This window comes from Beta vulgaris, chromosome 8, assembly GCF_026745355.1.
Source record: "Beta vulgaris subsp. vulgaris cultivar EL10 chromosome 8, EL10.2, whole genome shotgun sequence".
Classification (NCBI taxonomy): Eukaryota; Viridiplantae; Streptophyta; class Magnoliopsida; order Caryophyllales; family Amaranthaceae; genus Beta; species Beta vulgaris.
Genome location: NC_079209.1, coordinates 13,045,545 through 13,068,432, shown reverse-complemented (window position 1 = coordinate 13,068,432; position 22,888 = coordinate 13,045,545).

Genomic DNA, 22,888 nt, shown 5'->3' with positions numbered 1-22,888 from the left:
TTGAATGATAAAGGGATTCTATTATGTTTAGGAGTTTAATTCCCTTAAATCATTGGACTCTTGCTAGTTTTTTTTGTTTGCCTAGCAGTCTTGAATTTCTATCTTAGGTTTCCGTGTGATATAGTTATCACAAAGGCTGATTTGTTAAGTTATTAGGAGTCTTAACTTAGATAAGATCATTCATGCTTATCTTTGTTTAGGTGTGGCTTTACTTGTTTAGCTTAGCTAGGAGTCTGTCTTATTTATCTTCTTAGTATTTGTGTTTATATAGGACTTTGTTTAGGCGTGTAATATATGACACACGTTCTTCATTAATAAAATTCAGTTGTTGTATTTTGATTAAATAATTCGAGTGCATTGCATTGAATTATTGGTTATTGTACCAAGAACATACAAATTGAGGTTTGTGTGCATCTCTTTATCGAGTTTAGTGAGAGATCCTCTAGTTCTCGAGGGAACAATAGAGCATATCCTATACAAAGATACACGCACTCTTTATACCTATCTTCACATAAAGTCTGAACCTTTTTCATTATAAACGTGAGATTTGATTAGTTAGAGTGTTGTTCTATATTTTCATTTTCGCAAACACATCATCTGGTATCCACAGCCATAGACTTTTTTCTCAAAAAACAACACTTGGAGGATGTCCGATTTTTTTCTTTTCACCCGGCTTTGTTCTTGTTGAACACTATAACGGGGGGGGGGGGGGGGAAATCCAGTGAGACTGCTTTTGTGAGCAACTAGCTTTTCTTAGTGAACAAATGCATGACACAACTCGTGAAGTCACTTTTTTGAAAAGCACGTCTACTGGCGGTTCTTTTTCTAATGAAGGGAGGAGAAATCAGGACATCAAACTTGGGGATCTTCCCGAGTTTAACGGCCTAAAGGGTGCATATTCATTTTTAAATTGGGAGAGGCGCATGACTCATCTCTTTGATCATAAGAACATGGGCGATTACAAGCGTTTTGATCATGCTATCTTGAGGTTGATGGAGTATGCAAGTGATTGGCTTGATATATATCAAAATAGGCGTAGGAGAGAAGGGAAGGAGGAGTTAGCAACTTGGACAAATTTGTGTGCCAAGATGAATATACGATTTGTCCCTATGACTTGCAAGATAGAACTCTTCATCAAATTAGAAAACTTGCAACAAAATTAGTTGAGTTTGGGAGCCTATATTTCGAAGTCTGAAAGGTTGTGGCTGGCATGTGATTACAAGGATGAATATAAGCAAAAATCTGCCAAGTTCCTAATTGGTTTGAAGAAAAAAAATTGCTGATTTTGTGAAACTCCATCCATATCAGACGTTTGATGACTTGTGTTAACTAGCCAAGAAGGTAGAAAGGCAGCAAAAACCAAAGGCCAGCGAAGGGAGTAGTGTGATGGCACCAAGGGTTGAAGGAACACAGGGGGGAGATGCCGCATCTAAGCGTAATATTGAGGGTGCATCTTCAACAAGCGTTGGGGCTCAAGCACAAAAAAAGACTTCAACTTTGAGACAAGGGAAACTAACTATGAAGGAGAAGATGTGCTTCAAGTGTAGGGGCTTCAATCACTTGCAAAGGGAGTGCCAAATCGAGTCCTAGTTTTGGTGAGGGATCATCAAGCCCTCGTGACTGTTGTTGGCTTTGATGATGAGGATGTGGTGCGCGAGAGTTTTTGGCAAGCTACTCTAATGTTTAAGGCGGAAAAAGAACATAAAGGCTTGCTCTTGCGCAAAGCCTTAATGGCTACTCCACACCCAACTGACAAGCACGAACAAAAGGAGAACTTGCTTCAAACTCGATACCTCGTTAATGGTAAGTTGTTTTCGATTATTATTGTTGCTAATATATGTGCTTTATCTGTGGTTGATGATGCAAAGCTACCTACTCAAGAACATCCTAGGCCATATAAGCTGAGTTGGTTGGATGAGAAGAGTGGTGTGTGGGTGAAAATGCAAGCTCTTGTTTCCTTTTGCGTAGGTGGCTACATGGATCAACTATGGTCTGATATGGTGCTATGATTGCTTGCTCCTTGGTGTTTGGTCGTCCATGGCAGTCTAGTAGAAATTCCATTCATCATGGGAGGGACAATATATACTCGGTTTTGAAGGATGGGGAAAGAATCGGATTGAAGCCTTTGCCTCCAAGGGGCGTATTGGTGCCTATGGCTAGTCCTAGTGCTATTTCACCGAGTGCATACAGTTCGAGTACGGCTGTTGTAGCTACGCCTCATGTATGCTTGAGTTCATGTAGGGAAGAGGTCTTGGACGTGGCTAACAACAAGAAGGGGAGCCCTGCAAAGCTGGTGCTCTTGCGCAACAATTCGCAATTGGACGAGGGGGATTATGTTTGGCTTGCCTTGGCAACATAAAAACTCCACATTAACCATAAGCATGGTGATCCTATGGATGAAGATCCATTCAAAGTGGTGAAGAAACTAGGCTATGAGACTTACAAGGTGTTGCTTACACACGACATTTGTGCTACCTTGAGTGCGAGTGATCTTGTGGCGTGTTTTGACGCAACTTGAGACAAGTTGGATTCTAAGGAGGAGAGGATGATGCGTGTGTGAAGCATCAAGTTTGACAAGTCCTACTTCTGTTGGGACTCTCGTTATGTAGTTCCCTAATTCTTTTGAAGCTACACTAGTAGAATAAATGCTATTTGCTGCGGTGATATTGCTGCGGTTTTACCTATACGCAGCAATATAACACGCAAAAATAAATAAAAAATAAAAATTGACAATATTGCTGCGGTTTCCGCCCAAAATCGCAGCAATATTGTCTAACGGTTACCATTTTAAAAACATGTGGGCCCTTACTGCTAATATTGCTGCGGTTTCCTAGTAGGACCGCAGCAATATATTTTTTTTAATATATTGCTGCGGTCCTACTAGAAAACCACAGCAATATTAGCTGTGAATCACCCATAAAAATAAAAAACTTCTTTCAGCGCTCAAAACTTAGGGTTTTTTTGAACATTTTCTCTCTCACCCTCAGTCTCTCTCAGCCCCTCTTCTCTCTCATCTCTCTCTCAACGTCTCAACCTCCTCTTCTCTCTCATCTCTCTCAACCTCTCAACCCTCACTTCACGAAGCCGGCGACTTCACGAAGCCGGCGACTTCACGTAGCCGACGAAGCCGACGAAGCGGACGCGATGAATTTGTGGATGAATTTCCGGCGACGACGCGATGAATTTGTGGATGATTCCACGAAGCCGACGAAGCGGACGACGCGACGAAGCCGACGAAGCGGACGCAATGAATTTCCACGAAGCCGACGAAGCGGACGACTTCCTTCTTCGGGTTTTTTTTCGTTTTTTTTTCATTATTTAGATGAATTTCGTCCCTTTCAGATCTGAATTTTCGAAGTTGTGGATGGGTTTTGTTCGAAGTTTTGTCCCTTTCAGATCTGAATTTTCGAAGTTGTGGATGGGTTTTGTTCGAAGTTTTGTCCCTTTCAAATCTGAATTTTCGAAGTTCCTTCTCAGATGAATCTCCGGGAAAGAACATACTGCTAGATCTGATTGTTTTCATTATCTTTGTTTCTTAGATCTGATTGTTTTCATTATCTTTATTTTCTTTGTAAGTTGGTATAGTTATAATTTGGTACAGTTTTTTATTTAGATTTTACTGCATAATATAATTTTCTGGTTCTTATTGTTAGTTTTATCTATTGTGAATGAGAAGTGATGTGGGTTTCATTTTGATTTTGGTTTCTATTAAATGATATAATGCTTATTTGTGGATGGGTTTGTTTTCGGGATTTATTTTTCAAATCTTATGGCAAAATGCAAAAAAAAAAAAAAAAAAAAAAATTCTTGTAGGACCCTATTGCTGCGGTTTTGGGCTAAAAACCGCAGCAATATTATCTCTCAGTCACCTTACTTTCCGCCAAAAAATTCATATATTGCTGCGGTTTGGCCTAAAAAACCGCAGCAATATTGGTATATATTGCTGCGGTTTAAAACCGCAGCAATATTATTAATACCTATTGCTGGGCCCTTAATTGTTAGGGCACTTTTTAACCGCAGCAAGTAGCCTTTATTCTACTAGTGCTATGTATTTTATTTGCTTTATAACTCTTTATTTTAGTTGTTGAATGATAAAGGGATTCTATTATGTTTAGGAGTCTAATTCCCTTAAATCATTGGAGCCTTGCTAGTTTTTTTTTTGGTTTCTCTAAAAGTCTTAAGTTTCTATCTTAGGTTGCCGTGTGATATAGTTATCACAAAGGCTGATTTGTTAACTTGTTAGGAGTCTTAGCTTAGATAAGATTATTCATGGTTATCTTTATTTAGGCGTGGCTTTGCTTGTTTAGCTTAGCTAGGAGTCTTTCTTATATATCATCTTATTATTTGTATTTGTTTAGGACTTTGTTTATGCGTGTAATATATGATACACGTTCTTCATTAATAAAATTAAGTTGATGTGTTTTGATTAAACAACCCTAGTGGAAAAATATGCAAGGGCTGCGGTCAAAACAGCCATGAGGGCTGCGTTTTCGGCCAACAGTACTTGTTGTAGCAGCCCTTCAGCCAAAAGGAAGGGCTGCAGTTCTTAACCGCAACCCTTCTTTAGTACTTGAAGGGCTGCGGTTTAGGGAGAAAAACTGCAGCCCTTCACTTTCAGAAGGCATGCGGTTTAACAAAAAACGCAACCCTTCATAATCAAAAGGGTTGCGTTTTTTATTAACCGCAGTCCTTCAATTATAGAAGGGTTGTGCTTTATGTCTAAAACCGCATTCCTTTTTAAATTTCTTTTTTCAAACAATACCCACAGGCCATACCCACACCCTTCAGCACCCAGCACCACCAGCCCACACCCACCTCCCCACACCCTTCCCACCCACCTGCCCACATGCCCACCTCCCGACACCCTTCCCACCCACCTGCCCACCTCTCCATATCCCTGCCCACACACCTGCCCACCTCCTACCACCTCGGCCAACCCACTTGCCCACCTCCCCACACCCTTGCCAACCCACCTGCCCACCTTCCCACACCCCTGCCTACCCAACTGCCCACCTTCCCACACCCCTGCCTACCCACCTGACCACCCACATGCCTACCTGCCACACACCACCCCACCCCACTCAACCCACCTGCCCACAAACAAACCGCCTCCCACACCCCACCCCACCCCTGCCCACCCACTGACCACCTACATACCCTCTGCCCACCTCCGCACACCATGCCCACCCACATACCACATCCCACACCCCACCCACCCCTGCCGACCCACATGCCCATCCATATACCACCTCCTACATCCCACCCCACCGCACCCTTGCCCACCTCCCTACACTCCTTCCCACCCACCTCCCCACCTGCCACACCCCACCCCACCCCTTCCCACCCACAGACCACCTCCGACACCCCACCCCACCCCTGCCCACTCACATACCACCTCCCATACCCTATGCCCACCACCCACATCCTCTTACTTTGGTTTTTCTCACAAGTGGAAAAATATAACCGAAATACAATAAAAAAAATTGTAAATAATTTTAAAATATATTGAAATAATGTATAAAGTGTACGTACAATTGATAAAGTTTACATATATTTGGAAAAATGATCCTCCCAAATGTTCATAAACATTCGTCGCAAAGGTAAGTCGCCAAGTTATCCCGAACTTCATTTAACTCCTCCATGGTGAAGCCCTTCAAAGTTATATTCATATAAACCTTGCAAAACAACCAAGGAATCACTACTACATTTTGAAGCAATTGCAACGGTCAAATGCAACGCTTAATCATAATGCAACGGTCTATTGCAACGATGTATGCTAATGCAACGGTCTTTAAATCTATTGCAACGGTTTCTTAATAACTGTTGCAATAGGGTATATATCGCGTTGCATAAGAGTATGAAATGAAACCCCTATTTATCTTTTTTTTTTCCTCGTGAGATTAAATACCCAAGAAACCAAACCCTTGTTTCATCCCTTTTATCTCTCATGGTGGCTCTCACCCTCTCCTCGTGTGATTATCTCTCTCGCCTGCGTTGCCACTTCGCCGGAGCCATCTCGGAGCCACTTCGCCTGCGCTGCTCGTGTTCTGCTTACCGGTCGCCACTGCTCTACTGTAATTTTCGAATTTCTCAGTTTTTAGCTTAAATTTTCTTATTTTGTTAGTTTCATTTGGTTTACTTCGATTTAAAAGTTATAAATTTTACATATCTCGTTACTTAATCACATAATTATCGTAATTTTGGTAATTGATTGTGTCAAAATTGCTGCACTTTTCTTAAAATACTTGAATTACATCGTACATTTTGATGTTAGTAATGATTTGAATGGTTGATTGAGATCTAACAAGATAATCTAATGTTTAGAGTTCATTTTTTTACAAGTTAAAACAATAGCAGGCAAATCTGTGTTTTGGATAATTTGGTTCTTTGTTGTCATTTTCTGATGTACTGGACTAATGAGGTTTTCATATCCCCTCTTTATGGTTATATAAGTATTCTATTGAATGTTAAAAAAAAGCAATAGCAGGCAAGAAGCTTTCCATTGTTTATTTTTTCCTAATTTTAGTGAGATCTTATTTTTATGAGTTGGTTTTCAGGCTAGATTACTCTCTAATTTGGTTTTGACAAATTATCAAATTGCTTCATTTAGTGTTTCTATCGCCGAGATGCATGCTCCTAGATTGAATGTTATCTTGGACATTGTTCGTTAACTACTGGTAATCTGCTAGCCCTTTTGCATCCAGTGTGCTGTAATTTTGCTGCAAGATTTCAGAAGAAATGTTGAAAAGTAGTTTTGTTGCACTCGTGCTTTTGAAATTTTATTATGTTGCCACATCATACTCATATGGGGTTCCGGAACGGATTCCTTGAAGGCTTCATAATAGTATATTAGATATTAATATATAAATGCCGTTGTTGTGTATTGCTGGTTATCAATGAGTTCATTTTCCCGAAGGTGTTTTTAGCAAACTTGAGCTGCTAAAGAATCTTAGTTATATAGATAAAGTATGTAGCTAATGATTCTCTTCCTATTCTACACATTTCTTAACACTCCTTTTTTAGGATCTCTAGGGTATAGCCAGGAGTTCAGAGACTCAAGCGTGTAATGAAGGCTGTATCTAATGCAGGAAATGAACTTCAGCTTATTCTCCTTGATCATATCCAGGTACCCTTTTTCAACTTCCTTGACACTCATTTCATGCATTATATACTTTTCATCACCTGCTTTAACTTTTCAACTCGATTAGAGGTAATGTCGTCAAGTAAATTAGGCAAGGGCGTAAAGTTAACTCCCCCTCTCTCTACTCTTGAGTCTTGAGGTAAACTCAAGTACATATCTATATGTTAAATAGATAATCATTGATTAAAGAAGTCAGCACCAAGCACAAATAGTTTTTTGGCCCCTCTGGGCGGGGGGTACTGGAAAGGATTTAAAAGGGGAGAAGGCAAGCGTAGAAACCAGAAATTTGCCTGTATGGAATTGATTTTGACCTGTTACGGATCGTGAATAGTAAGTTTGGGAACATCAGGGTCATATGGAGTTTGAAAGAGAGCCTCAGAACTAGGCGCCTTGTTGGAGGGGATATGTTTCAAGCTCAGAAGTGTTATATGGTTGACTTTTATGTAGCCTTCTTAATTTAGTCCAACAATTTTTTGTTACTACACTATAAACAGGAAGCACAAACAATTCAGCAGGTATGCTTCGTAAATTTTGTTTGTTCTTTTTCTTTTTCAAGTAGAAGTTTGATTAGCTTGTCCTTTGGTTTTGTTTTTCATACATTATTTAGCTAATGCCCTTTGTAGAGATAGGAATGTATTATTGTATCAATTAGTTGTCTCAATTGTCCAATTTATTTTGTCTGTAATCTTTTAAAAAAGCAAATGAAAATCAGGTACTACTAGGAACAATTGTTATTGTTCCAGTTTTCAGTATCACAGTTTAAGAGACATTTTGATATGGCATGTCTATGCAAAGACCATGTGCAAATTAAATGTTTAGTAAGATATTCACATTAGCTCAAAGAATGAATTTACCAAAATTAGCCTTTAGATCTATAGAAGTCTTCCCCTTCATCCCTCAACAGAACTTCACATTATTGTTTGGCAAAGCTAAGGATAGTTGTTAATTGTGGATAGAAAATTTGATAGTAGGATAGAGACTTTGAGAGAGAGAGAGAAAAGTGTTGGGATGGAGACAACAAAGGGGTTGATGGAGAGAAGCTGAAATGTTTAAATAAGTTATGTAAAGTCTATTATGAGACATCCCAATATGGAAAATTCGAAATTATTACAGGAAAGAAGGGTGTTTGTTTTTTCTCTAGGTGTGACATTGAAACTATAGGATGTTCTCAATCTAGGAAAACTAGTTGGGAATTATATATATATAAAAAAAATTTGCTCAGAAACATACTGTGAGATAAAAGGGGGACTTGGAGGATTGTCCTAAAGGGTCTTCATAGATCGTCAGTCCAAAGTTACTTAATCACCGTACTTTACAAGGGTGTGCTCCAAGGGATTCCCCTCAGTGCATATTCTACCACTTAAGAGATTCTCTCACTACTTGATTTTCAAGTTGTGAGAAAATCTCTCAAGTGGTAGAAATTGCTTCAGAGGGGAATTCCTGAGAACACTCAGTCCCTGTACAGACTTTACCTGATTTCGTGGTCCCTTCTCTTCTCTCGTTCCCCCATCCAAATGAAATCATTAATAAGTTTCTCTGAACTCCTGGCTATACCCTAGAGATCCTAGAAAAGGAGTGGAAGAGAAGGAAGGTCCACTACACTATCTAGTTCTAGTTCTTCAGTAAAAAGGGTAGTGGAATCAAACCTTTACAAAAGAAAGAGGGGGGTGGGGGTACGGAAATTGTTTAATATAAGTAATCTGCTCGAGAATTGAAAAGTTAATTCCGCTTTCTGTCTCTCTTCCTGTCAGTTATGAACCAACTAGCTACACAATTCTCCAAAATGCAACCACCTATGAGCTTCAACTCGATTTGACAAATCCGTAAGCAAATTAAGCATAAAAATGAAATTGTATCACTCCCATGAACAAAAACCCTATGTTACTGGGATCAATAGATGTCTAGCATAGGCTTAACTGGAGATCTATAGTTTTCAATCTATACCCAAGATCTGAAGTTACTTCGATTAATCTAAGTTGTGATTTCAGGCTTTGATGATTTCTTCTCTGTGTTTTCATCCTCTGGCTCGATTGGATCGCTTCTATTCAATGAGCTGGAACAAACAACATGATGTTTTCCATCTTTATTGATGTAGATAAGGTCACGGCTTGGAGAAAAGTTTGATTTATAAGGATTTGATGATCCCGTATATCCCTGTCTTCTTTCATATATTTTGCCTCTGTTAGTGAATTATATGCTTTAGTTTTCTAGCATGATTAAAAAATAACAAACAAACCATTAGATAGAAATTCTTGTTATACTTAAATTTTGGCACCTTTATTCTTAAAGAGCGCTCTATGTGAGACAATCTCCATCTGATTTGGCACCTTTTATGTTGCTTGAAGATTTGATTTTGGTTCTATAATAGGACAACTATGTTTAAAGAAACTTAATCACAAGCTTTGGTTTTACTAATTTGATTAAATTTAAATTTGCAGGTCCATAAATGAACAAATGGAACGCCACGTCAAGAAAACTAGTTACTTGTAGGAAGGCATGGAAGCACTTTAGATGGAGAGTGATTTATTGGAGCATTTTACATGTAGAAATTCTCTTGAAGAGAATTGAGAAACCATAAATTTATATAGTTTTTTAGTTAATAGACTTTTGTAATAATGTATTTCGTAAATTTGTTCACGAGCTCATGATTATTGTATACACAATTCCTCTTCAGTGTATAAAATTTCAAAATAAATTTATGAATATATAATTTTATGTACATATCAATGTATTATTACTAGTCTGCTATGGTGTTAGAGTTGCATTAGCTACGGAGGCGTTGCAATAGGTGTCACAATGAGGCATATTATTAGTATTAGAGGCGTTGCAATAGCTATATGATGATATCGCAACATATAAAGAGGCGTTGCATTAGATGCCAAAATGGGACACAATACGAGTAATATGGCGTTGCAATAGCTATTGGAGGGCGTTGCCATAGGCATAAAGGCGTTGCAATAGGCTCTATAGCTAATGCAACAGATATTTACACCTATTGCAACAGGTTTGTGGTAGCCGTTGCAATAGGCCTAAAAACCGTTGCACTAGGTCTAATGCAACGGCAGCAACAGCAACGGTTGTTCAACCGTTGCAATAGCTCTATTGCAACGGTTTTGGGATCTATTGCAACGGTTTTCAGAGGTTGCATTAGGTCATTTATGTAGTAGTGAATAAAACACATACTATAAGAATTCACTCATTTACCGTAGTCTAAAGCTCTAAAAATTACATATAACTTCCTGAAATTCAACCAACAATAAATTAAAGGTTAAAAATCTACACACTAGTTATATTATACCTTATATAGTCATACTCATCAAAAAATTGGAGTTAAATGACTCTAAATCTAAAATCACATTTACGTTCCCAAAATTCGACCAACAACTAATGAAAGCCTAAAAATCTACACAATAGTTATATTATACCTGATATTATCATGTTCAAGATTAATTTGATGTTAAATGACTCGAGAAATACAAATTCGACGCATATCAGCCAAAATAGGCCTAAAATCATGTTTACCATCCCGAAATTCGACCAACAACAAATGCAAGCCTAAAAATCTACACACTAGTTATATTATATCGTATATTATCATGTTCAAACATAATTTGGGATTAAATGACTCAAAATCTAAAAATTGGACGCGAAAAGGCCAAAATAGGCCTTATATGACCTTTTTTGTGAATTTTGCTACTTTGGTTTCTAAAGCAATTAACTACTACCCATCGATATAATCTAAATTAACATAATATATATATACTAATAAGTTACATACCGTTTTAAGTTTTTCGATGTTAGTGCAATGGTTGATGATATCGAATATGAACCTCATCACGTACTAACCACATGCAACACTTAAATTTCACTAAAAACATGCATCGAAAGACATTCATGTTAGATCTGTATAAGTATGTAGTGAAAAAGGATGTTTCTATATGTATGGACAATCAAATTACTCATATTACCTCGACTGATATCCAAACAGGAGCTTTTGCTAATGCAAGTCTTCGTCCAATAGTTTTCTTCATCACACTAGATCAATACATCATTATAAGATCATGTAATATTAATAACTATGTATATATATATATATATATATATATATATATATATATATATATTATATTATATATATATATATATATATATATATATATATATATAGTTTCAGTTAGGCTACGCATTTAACAATGATTTGAGGAGTAAGGACCGTGGTTGTTTTCGTCGTGATGAATCGAAGTGGTACACTTTGTTAGTTGACAAACATATCGCAACAACTGTCCAATGAGCGCTAATCAACAAGGAAATATACTATTAATCATGGAACAATTAGAACTTAATTATCGAATAAATAGAAGTAAAGCGGGTTTAACAAACATACCTTCCAAAATATGCGACAATGACGATCTAAACTCCTAAACTAGTTGATGCTTTGAAACTCATTTCGATATACTCTTTCACTTCGACTTTGTTTTTCAAGCAATTGTCATCTCATAATATGTGTGTACATAACCAACCAAACATATTTGAGCCACTTGATCCATTGAATTCATTGTATAATAACGTAAGAGATGATATTGATTACTAGCAAACTTACTTATTATGGATGTTGAATTGAAAACTAATTAAACATATACTTATTATGTATTACCTCATGAAAGTTTGGATCATGGAAACACATAACTCTTCCTCACATAAGAATTCTTTGATGTCGACCTTAGAAATGAAGGTTGATGACTCCTCAATGTAGTAAAATTATCGCGCCTCCAAAACAATCTGTATTGCACTATCATCGGCTAAATTGCTAGTGCACTCAAAAGTATGGAATTCTCAGACCTCGCAACACCTTTGGATTGAGTATAAGTGGGTTCTTTGCACATGAAACATTTTCCTTCACCTTCTTAACAGGTGAACCAACCTTCTTTGCCCTCATGTCATGTGAACCCACCGTTCCCGAAACATAGTAATTAGTTAAAAAGTAAAGATATTAATAACCATATATATATATCATAGGAAATATAAAACTAAAAGACGCATATATATAGTATGCTAATCATTGTACCTCATCTAAAAACCGCACCAATGAACTCGGCCATAGAACATAACTGCCAACTGCATGGCTCAGCAAATGTAAATCAACTTCTGGCTGTGGTAGTGGAAGAGGTAACTCTTCAAAACCAGTGACGATCGCGTTGATGGTGCCCACATAGTGGTTATCATCCACTAACTGGTTATATAAGTGTACTCAATCACTCGGGGGTTGTGCATGGCCATATGCTACCAGAATGAATCTATCAGGACCATCCCCCCGAGCTAAGAGTTCGCATGCGTTCTCCGCCTTTGAAAAAAAACTCATTTTATATTAGTTCATTGAAAAAAGTAATAAAGTTGTTTATAATAAATAAAGCAAATGGATGAATTGCTTACCTTCAACGCGAGTACTGGAGGTGGATCAGATAAAGTATCATATGATTATTGGATCCTTGTGGATCACTAGTCGGTTGTGGGATAATGACATTACTTCTCTTCTGCAGGGAAAAAGTCGGTAAACCCATTTTCTCCAAATTAAAATGACGTTGAAGTTATATGTCATCTCCTCCCTTAGCTCCTCCCAAATGGCAGCCTTGATAGACTCCACATCTACAGCCGACGAATTCAGACTATTTACACTTGATTTTGTGGTTGTAGTGTATTGATTGCCATAAACCTTGCTCAACCCGAGGCGGACACCTTCTATGCCCCTGACACTTCCACTGTGGTCCCGTCATAAAGTCTCGTGCAATGCATCGATGTGGCCTTTAAGAGTGAACTCACTGGATGCCTTTATTTTTTCTGTCAAGCCAATCTACATAAGGATAGGACAAAAATGCTCGTGAATGCAAAAGTTATATTATGCCTTATATAACCATAATCAAAAAGAAATTTGGGTTAAAACACTCAAAATCTAGGAAATGGATGTGAAATGGCCAAAAAGGCCTAAAATCACATTTACATTCCCAAAATTCGACCAACAACAACATTGAAGGTAAAAATATACACACTACTTATATTATACCTTATATAGTCATAGTCAAAAAGAAACTGGGGTTAAATGTAATACCCCATATTTTTAGTATTTATTTAAATAAATAAATATTTATTTTATATTTATTATCTAAAATAAATATCTTAAGCAAAAGATATTTTAGTATTTTTATTAGTTTAAAATTATTTTGGCGGGAATATGGCGCCAAAATTGGATTTGTTAAGCTTTTGGTATTAAATCCTAGTAAAAAAAATTTAGAAAACCCAAAAAAAAAATATTTAGGGGCCATATATTCCTACAACCCTCTGCTTAATTAGTAATATTCTCATTTGATCATTACAACTACTAGCAACTCTAAAGCAAATCTGTTTAAAGTTAGCAGTAGTGTCCACTACTTGGCCCCCATACACTTTAGCATTCCTTTATATCCAGATCTCATAGACAACTTCCACAAACATCATACAATATAACTGAGAATGGTCATTTCGTCTTCTACTCTTGCTGGCCACAATTTAAACTTCAGAATTAAACTGCCTTCTAGTGACAGTAGCCCCAAACATTATTGACAGGCTTCCCATATGGCACTGAAGAAGGGACAGTCAAAGAAGAGATGCACAACAGACTCGTTAGAAGTATTACAAATAGGGCAAATATTATCGGGAGTAACCCCCAGGCATAGAGCCTATCTTTAGTAGCAAGTCTGCCATGAAGAGCTAACCAAGTGACAAATAAGGATTTAGGACTAGCCTTGTTGTTCAAATGATTCTCTTCCACCTCACAGGAGCAAAGACACCACACATACTAATATACAATCTCTTCATAGAGAAGGAAGGAAAGCATTGTAAGGGATTGAAAGTCATGAGAAATCTGTCTGCTTTCCAATATATTCTTCATTGCACAATAAAGCCTATTAGTAATGTTCATAGTGACAATATCATGGTGTTTGATATAATAAGCATGAATCCATTGTATCCAGAGTTTGTCGTGTTTTTGAGAAACAACCCAAAAGTGCTTTACTCCATGTAGGGAGATTTTTGATATTCAAGCCTCCACCTGTTTTAGGCAAGCATAAGGTCTCCTTAGAAATCTGAGCTTTCTTTGAATAAGACCCCTGACCAGTCCACAAATACATCCTACAGATGCTTTGAATCTCCTTCATAAGTTTCTTGGGGAGGACAAATATTTGACACCAATAAAGCTGGAATCCATGAAGTATAGAGGTTACAAGTTGGAGCCTAGCAACATAGGAGAGTTTCTTTAATGACCAAGCTCTCACTCTTGCCATAGTCTTATCAATCAAGGGCTTACACTCATGGTAAAAGAGCTTCCTAACTGTGAGAGGAGCACCTATGTCTTTAAAGGGGAAACATCCAAAGGAATATTCACAACTGATTGAAGCATGTGTTTTTGATCCACATTAACCCCTCCCAAATAAAGTCTTGTAAGGATTTAGTATCAGCTCTAGAAAAAATCAACAAGTCATCAGCAAACATCAAGTGGGTGATATTGAGCTTTTTACACCTAGAATGAAAATGGAACACACCATCAGTCTTCAAATGCCATAAGGAACGAGACAAGTATTCCATTCCTATTGCAAAAAGAAATGGAGACATAGGGTCTTCTTGTCACAAGCCTTTTTTAGCAGCAAAACGTTTACAAGGAGCACCATTAATGAGGATAGAAAAGGTGACATAAGTGACATAGGCCATAACCTATTTGACAAATTGAGTGGAAAAGCCTAAGTCATTCATAACAGTTTCCAGGTAAGACCATTCAATAGAGTTATAGGCCTTTTTCAAATCAATCTTCACCATGCATCTATGAGAGATGTTCTTATGAGTGTAGCCCTTGATGAGTTTAGTAGCAAGCAATATGTTGTCAGATATAGCTCTCATAGGGATAAAAATAGCATGTGCAAGGTCAATAATACTCCCAATCATGGACTGCATCCTTGTAGTCAGTATCATGATCTTATAAAGGACTGTACAACAAACAATAGGTCTAAAGTCTTTCACAAGAGAAGGATGGTGCACTTTAGGAACAAGAGTGACAAGAGTACAATTTATGTCAGGCAGCAGTATACCAGAGTCAAAAAATTGCAACACAACATTATAAATATCAGCTTTAATAAATTGCCAGGCCTTTTTAAAGAAATGACTGTTAGAGCCATCAATACCCGAAGCTTTATCATCATCAATAGCCCAAAGAGCGTCATCAATTTCCTATCTAGTAACTTGCCTTACAAGCATAACAGCATCATCAACCTTCACTTGAACATGATTTCTAAGCATTGTAATATCCACCATAGGGAGAGAAGGAGCACCTGACCCTAGTAACTTGTGATAAAAGCCTATCACTTCATTTTGAATATCAGCAGTTGTAGTAAGCTTGTCTCCAGCAGCATTATACAACATGTCAATGCTATTCTGTAGAAATCTTTATTTCATAGCATGAAAGAAAAATTGTGAATTAGAATCATCATGATTCAACCATAAAATCCTAGATTTCTGCCACAGAGCAGATTCCTCAACATTCAGAAATTTATGCAGGGACTGAGAACATTTTCTTTCTTCCCGAGTTAAGACATGATAGTCAGGGGCTCTCTGAAGATTACTCTGAACTCTTTGAAGCTTACTTCTAGCTAGATCAATCCTTGCTTCCATATTCGCAAATTCAGCTTTATGCAAAAGTTTGAGTTTAACCTTCACATATATTAATTTCAGCCAGACATTCTTCATCATACACTGTCTACCAATGCTATTGTGCCATTGATCCATTACTAGGGATGGAAATTGATCATGGGAAGCCATGTGATTAAAGAACTTAAAAGGCCTACCTCTTCCCCCAGCCCTCTGATGGCACTGAAGAAGCAAGGGAGAGTGATAAAAAAGCCCAGGATTCATGTACTCCACCACCAAATTAGGATATTTAGTTAACCAATATGAATTAACAAGACATCTATCAATTTTGCTACTATTCTAACATCTCTAGTGCCCTTGTTAGACCAAGAGAAAAAGTGCCCACTTGACTTATACTTACTAAGGTCAGTGGCATTAAGTAAGTGCATAAAGTCTTTTGTTTTATAAGAGGAGACATTGACCCCATTGATCCTATCCTCAACAGCTAGGACAACATTAATGTTACCCATAATGCACCAAGGTTCAGCAATATTCTTGTCAAATGTACTAAGCTGTAACCACAAATTTCTTCAATCGTCCACAATGTGTAAACCATAAACCACATAGAGCAAGCATTAATCACCATTCTGCTTATCTCTCATATAGCAATGGATAAGTTGAGTTGATTTATGGATGATTGGCAGAGTTACAGCAGCAGGATTCCAAACAATCCACATTCTCCCCTATCAGAAGCTTCATAGTTATGCACCCAATTCCACCTATTACCAAACTTCTTCAAAATTTTATCCTTATTATGAATTTTAACTCGAGTTTCTAATAGAGCCATAAGAGAAATTTGATGTTTCCCCATAAAATTCTTTATTTCACCTAGTTTAGCAGGGTTGTTCAACCCTCTTACATTGCAAGTGCATACTATCATCAACCTCGGGAAACTGTGAAGGTAATACCCCTGCCTCATCCACTACATGCGTAACAACTCCAAGCCCTTCCATTACCATGGCATCCTTCCCTTTTTGCCCTCTAGTAACAATGTTCCACACTAGAACTGGAGGGGCAGCAATAGTGTGATCCCCTATATCCCTATCTGGCTGCACAACTCCTACATTCATACCTTCAACATTCCCTGCAGCAGAGCTTGGAATAAGTGCACTATCCTAGATCTGATTTTGAATAACTCCTGATGGTGCTGCATCAACACTAGGTTGAGCTTGAGTGACTTAGGCACCCATTTCTAAGTTATTTTAGCTCTTTCTTTCTCCTTATTAACCATAACAGTCTTCTTTTTGGCACAATCATGGCCTATAGTAGCACATTTGAGACAGTAAGCAGGGCCCATTCATAATGCACTTTTTGCTCAAGAATTCTTCCTAAAGCATCCTTGATATGATTATATGAACATCCCTAGGAAGTTCCTTAGTGACATCAAACTCTACCAACATGCGAGCAAAAGTAACACGTTGTTGCTATGTAGTGATATGTCACATTTATATATAGTTTTTAGATGCATTTTGATTGCATTCAGAACTTCTTTTAGATGCATTTTGAATTACATAAGTTGTGCTCTGCTACTCCCCGTTTGTGTGTTTCGATGATTTTTAGGTTACTTTCATGCAAATTGATTTTGATTATCTAAGATCAAGCCTATTAATCATTGAAGATGAAGATAGCTTGCACAAGGATCACAATGCATCCGTTTGGGATAATTTCGAGTTAGAATGAAGCAAAAAGTTAGTGAAAGAAATGCCAAAATTGACACCTGTCCACTAGTTTGATCATAACTTTTGATAAAAAATTGATAATCAATAAATTCTCGTTGGGTTTGAAACTAGACTTCAAGGTCTTTCTATGATAGGTCACACTCCCCAATCGGACTTCTGATTTGAGAGATACGGCCTTCGCAAGTTAACAAAAAATCGCAGTTTTCCCGCCCGGTCAACTGGGCGAGCAAAAGGCCAAAAGTGCTTAAGCGCCCGACCGGGCGAATTTTCCTTTTTGTCGTAGAAGGTGCATCACCGTCGCCCGATTGAGCGGATTTCGCCCGGTCGACCAGGCGGTTTATCGAGACGGTTAATTTGCCTTTTTTAGCCGATTTTGTAAAAAGTATAAATAGGATTTTAGTATTTTCGATTAGACCATCATTTTCTGCGTTTTTCTCTCTCTAGCTTTGTATGAACTTTTACCCTTGAAGATTATAGAGATCGTTGATTTTGTTTCCATTGTTCCTCAATCATTCGGTATTCCACTTTACTTGTTTAATTTCATGAATTCTTTTAGGTTGTGTTTGGGAATGATGAATTCATTTCAATTGCTTGATTTAAAATGCAAGAATTCAAATTCTTGAATCTAAATCCAAATACTCTTGTTTGGGAAAAAAACTAATAAATTCAGATTAGTAGGTGGAGGAGAGAGAAAGAGTGATAGTGTGGGGGTTTTTTAAAGGGGGGAGGGGGAGAGAGTGATAGATGTTTTCAGAAGTAAGTTAAGTAATTTCAAATGACAAAAAAATCACATCATTTCAATTTCCTCATTTAATGGGCTTTCCTCAATAAATCTTGAATTTGTGACAAATTCTGAATTTCCAATTCATACTCATCCAAACAATGGAATCGATCAATTCCAGAATTTGAAATGTAATTCACATATCCAAACATACCATTACTTGCATTATGTTTATTGAGTTTATTATTATCATGAATGAGTAAACTTTTTCTAGGGCTTAGAGAGGGAAGCCATGTTTATACCTTTATGATTATGGTTTAAAGTTCTTCGATATTTGGATTGAATTAGAATAATTACTATTGATTTGTTATGCTTGTTTAAATCATGTAATTTTGCAATAATGAGTTATGTTTAGCTAATAGGAGTTAGAATCGAGAGATCGTATTTATTAGAGGCTTGTTACAATAGGTAGATTTGATTATGTTGAGCGACCGCACTGGCATATGTTAGTCTAAGAGTTGTTAATGCCCGACCGTAGGATTAACCAAATACTCTAATTATTCGAACCTCAATCCAAGTATTGTTGAACTATATTGTAGTGATTAAGTTGGTATAAGCATGGTGGACCGATCGATTGCCCTAGGTTTTTAACTATTTAATAAACTTACATCCTTTTGTGTTTTAGTTTATTCTAGTTTAGTTATTGATTCTTTAATCAATTTCCTCTCTTGAAGTAGTTAAATAATTGAGCATAAATCTACAGAACTCCTCTCCTTGTGGATTGACCTGTATTTGCCAATTTCTGCTAAACAGACATCGTGCACTTGCGGTATATATTTTAAAACCCATCATGTAGTACATTCATCAGCAAACAAAGGTATCCTAACCAGACTCCCTATTCTACTCAGAGACTCAGTCCCCCAATAATTAAGTGGAAGATTATAAAGCCTAATCCATATGGGAATTACTCTTAACACTTCACTCTAGAAGTCAAAATCAGGAGTCCATGTCTTTAGAACCATGGGCCTGCTATAATCATACGGTTAGGCATTATCACAGTTGCTGAAGAGGATTATGATCCCTAAAGGCCTCATTGATAGCATCAATAGCAGCTTGAATAGCAGGAGAAGTATGTCCAAATATCTCGTTGGTTACTTTTACATTGGTTTGCAGGTTCTTCGAGTTCGGATCTTTAGTGTTAAGGTTATGTGTTTGGCTATTTTTGGCTTGCTCAGCGGAGAAGTCTGAGGTTTTTTCGGGCGACCCATCGGTGGCAGATAATGGCTAGCTTAATCCCTAAACAATCGCCTTTTCACCATGGAGAGAAAACCATCACGTCTCGTTTGGGTCAGTTTTTCACAGCCCTAATTTTTACCAATACCCAGTCCAAGAAACTCCAGTACATACACACACTTTAGATTTACTCCAGCCATTTCCCATTCTCTCTCACTCTCATACTCTCTCCTTCCTCCTTTCAATGCCCATTTTCCCCATTTCTCTTTCTTTCTCCACCATGGATCCTGCAAATTTTAGTTGCTCCAACTCAATTCCTTCTAAAACCCTAGTTTAAACTTCGCGATTCCAAATCTATCTCTAAACCGCCATGGAAGCTCAAATTTGGAGCTTGGAGCTTGCGACTTGCAACAACTACTGTTACACTGAGAAGGCATGCCATCTGGCATTTATTATCTTATCCGTCGGAAGGTGCTCGTTGTTCCTTCACCAATGATTTTATCCATCGAGGAGGGCCTTTCTCTTAGTATAGCTCTTCTCGTTTTCTTATCACTATTCTCTTATTGAATTTTGTGGGTTTGTTGTCGTGGTTTTGAATACTGGGAGTGACGTTCAAATCAAAGAAAAATCAAACCTGTTAGAAGGAATTGGAATTGGGGCGTCGTGGTTTCAATTGCACATTGTGAAAAACCTAAATCTATGCCTGTTTTTGTTTATTATGGTAACTTAATGCTTTCTGGGAGGAATTATTCCATCATGTTCCCTTATTTTCCTGCACTTGTTTCTCTAAATGTACTGCTGACTCTATTCATGAAACCCGTCGTGAAACTGAAAAATTACATGATTTTTTAATGGGCTTAAATTATGAATATTATTCCCGCCTTTGTACACAAATATTATCTACCGAACCTCTTCCCTCCTTGGACCGAGCAAACCAACTCGTGTCTCAAGAGGAGAGGGTTCGCCTTGCCAAAACTGATCTGACCCGACCAAGTGATTTTCTCGGTTTTGTGGCTCGCACTGACCAACCACGTGGGTGTGACCCACTAGAAGGGTTCATGATGCCTTGATTTGCCGCTCAAAGCTGTTGTGTTCCTATTGCCACAAAACAGGCCGGCCGTGAGATCTAAACATGTTATGAGCTTGTGGGCTATCCCAAAAACAGGCCCAATTTCACCCGTTGAATCGCGGGGGATGTGCATCCACGATCCCGTGGCCGAGGCCCACCAAAGACCAATGCAGTGGCCTCTTCTTCCTTGCCCGCATCATCGCTTATGTCCACATCATCTGCACCATCAAGTCTTTTCACAACTGATCAATGAAAGGCTCTTGACGGGCTTCTTGGCATCGCACAATTGCCTCCTGAAAGGCTTAATGGTATGTTTCATTCAAATTCATGGATTATTGACACAGGTACCACTCATCATGTCACTGGTGACTCATCTTGGTTTTCTAAATTCATTGATAATGATCCTTGTCCTATTGGTCTTCCTAACAGTGATTTAGCGAATTGCTATAAAAAAAAATGGTTCTATGTGCCTATCTCCCACTATTACTCTCTCTAATGTTATATTGGTGCCCAAGTTTGGTTGCAATTTACTTTCTATTTCTCAACTCACTAATGATTTGCATTGTATTGTTCAATTTTCTTCATCTATGTGTGCTAGAACCAACTAAAGGAACTGATTGGAACGGGACGTAGAAAATACAGACTTTACTACTTTGATGGAAGCAGTCATATGGCTCCTCCAGCTTCTGTTCATGATGTTGTTTCAAAGTTCGAGTTATGGCATCGCCGAATGGGTCACCCTTCTGAGAAAGTAGTGAAGTTGCTTCCCCCTTTACGTGGTCATAAGGGAAGTCTAGATCATAATTGTGAAATTTGTTTTCGTGCTAAACATCCTAGAAATATGTTTCCTATTAGCATTAATAAAGCTTCTCGCATATTTGAGAAAATTAATTGTGATTTATGGGGTCCTTATAGGCATTTATCCTCTTGTGGTGCCCGTTACGTTTTAACCATTGTTGATGGCTTTTGTAGAGTTGTATGCATATATCTAATGGAAGATAAAATAGAAGTATTTTGTATGTTCCTGAATTTTGTTGCAATGGTTGATCGTCAATTTTCTTCTACGATTAAGATTGTTCAAAGTGATAATGGCACTAAATTTAGTTGCCTCCATGATTATTTTATTGCCACTGGTATTCTTTTTCAAACCTCTTGTGTGGCTACTCCTCAGCAAAATGGTTGTGTTGAACGAAAGCATCAACATATTTTAAATGTGAGTCGGGTCTTACTTTTTCAAGGCACCTTCCCCTATCTATATTTGAGGGGAAAGTGTCCTAACTGCTGCTCATCTTATAAATGGAACACCCTCTCCTCTCTTGAATAATCAATTTCCTTTTAAAGTTCTTCATGCCTCTTTATTTGCTTATGAGACCATAAAAACTTTTTGATGTCTTCATTTTGCTCACAATCATAAAACTAAGGGTGACAAATTTACTAGTAGGAGTCGAAAATATGTTTTTGTGGGGTATCCTTTTGGTAAAAAGGGTTGGAAATTATTTGATCTTGACACTAAGGAATTTTTGCGTCTAGAGATGTCAAGTTTTTTTAGGTTGTTTTCCCTTTTCTTACTCCCGAAGATGTTAATATTGATCCCTATGCTCTTGTCCCTAATTTCGATGTCCCTATTGATAATGATTTTGCCTATCTTGAGTATGATGATCCATCACGTCCACAAACTAACCTTCGTCCCCGCAATAATCATCCCCCAACTTCCTCTCCTAAGCCTACACCAACTTTCCCACCTTCATATTCTTTCTTTCGGCCCAATGTTACACACTCTCCTACTCCTCCAAAATTTACCTAGCACGCCCACTCAAACCCTTCTCCTTCACAAACCGGATCCTTGCCTTCCACTTTCTAGGCCCAATTCCCCCCACCGGTCCGCTAGGACCCTTCTTCTTCTTTGACCTTCGCGCCTAATCACCGAAGCTCTTCTATTAGGCATGCGTCTGTAGACGTTTCCTTCCCCACTACACATTCAGCCTCCCCTACTCCTCTACGTCCTGATTCTGAGCAACCTATAGTTCGGAGTTTTCAAGAAAAACATCTGCATGTGTTACTTAAGGACTATGTTACTAATTATGCTCAAGTGGATTGTCCATCCTCCTCTACTGCTCATTCCTCAATATCTTCAGGTATTTCTTATCCCATAGCTCATCATATTAATTGTGCAAATTATTATGCGATATAGAAAGTTTCTTGTTGTTGTTCTAACCCATACAGAACCCAAGTATTTTAAGGAGGCTATGAAAGATAAAAAGTCGAAAACATCTATGCAGAATGAGATTAGAGCTGTTGAGGACAATGACACTTGGACTTTGGAACAATTACCGCATGGT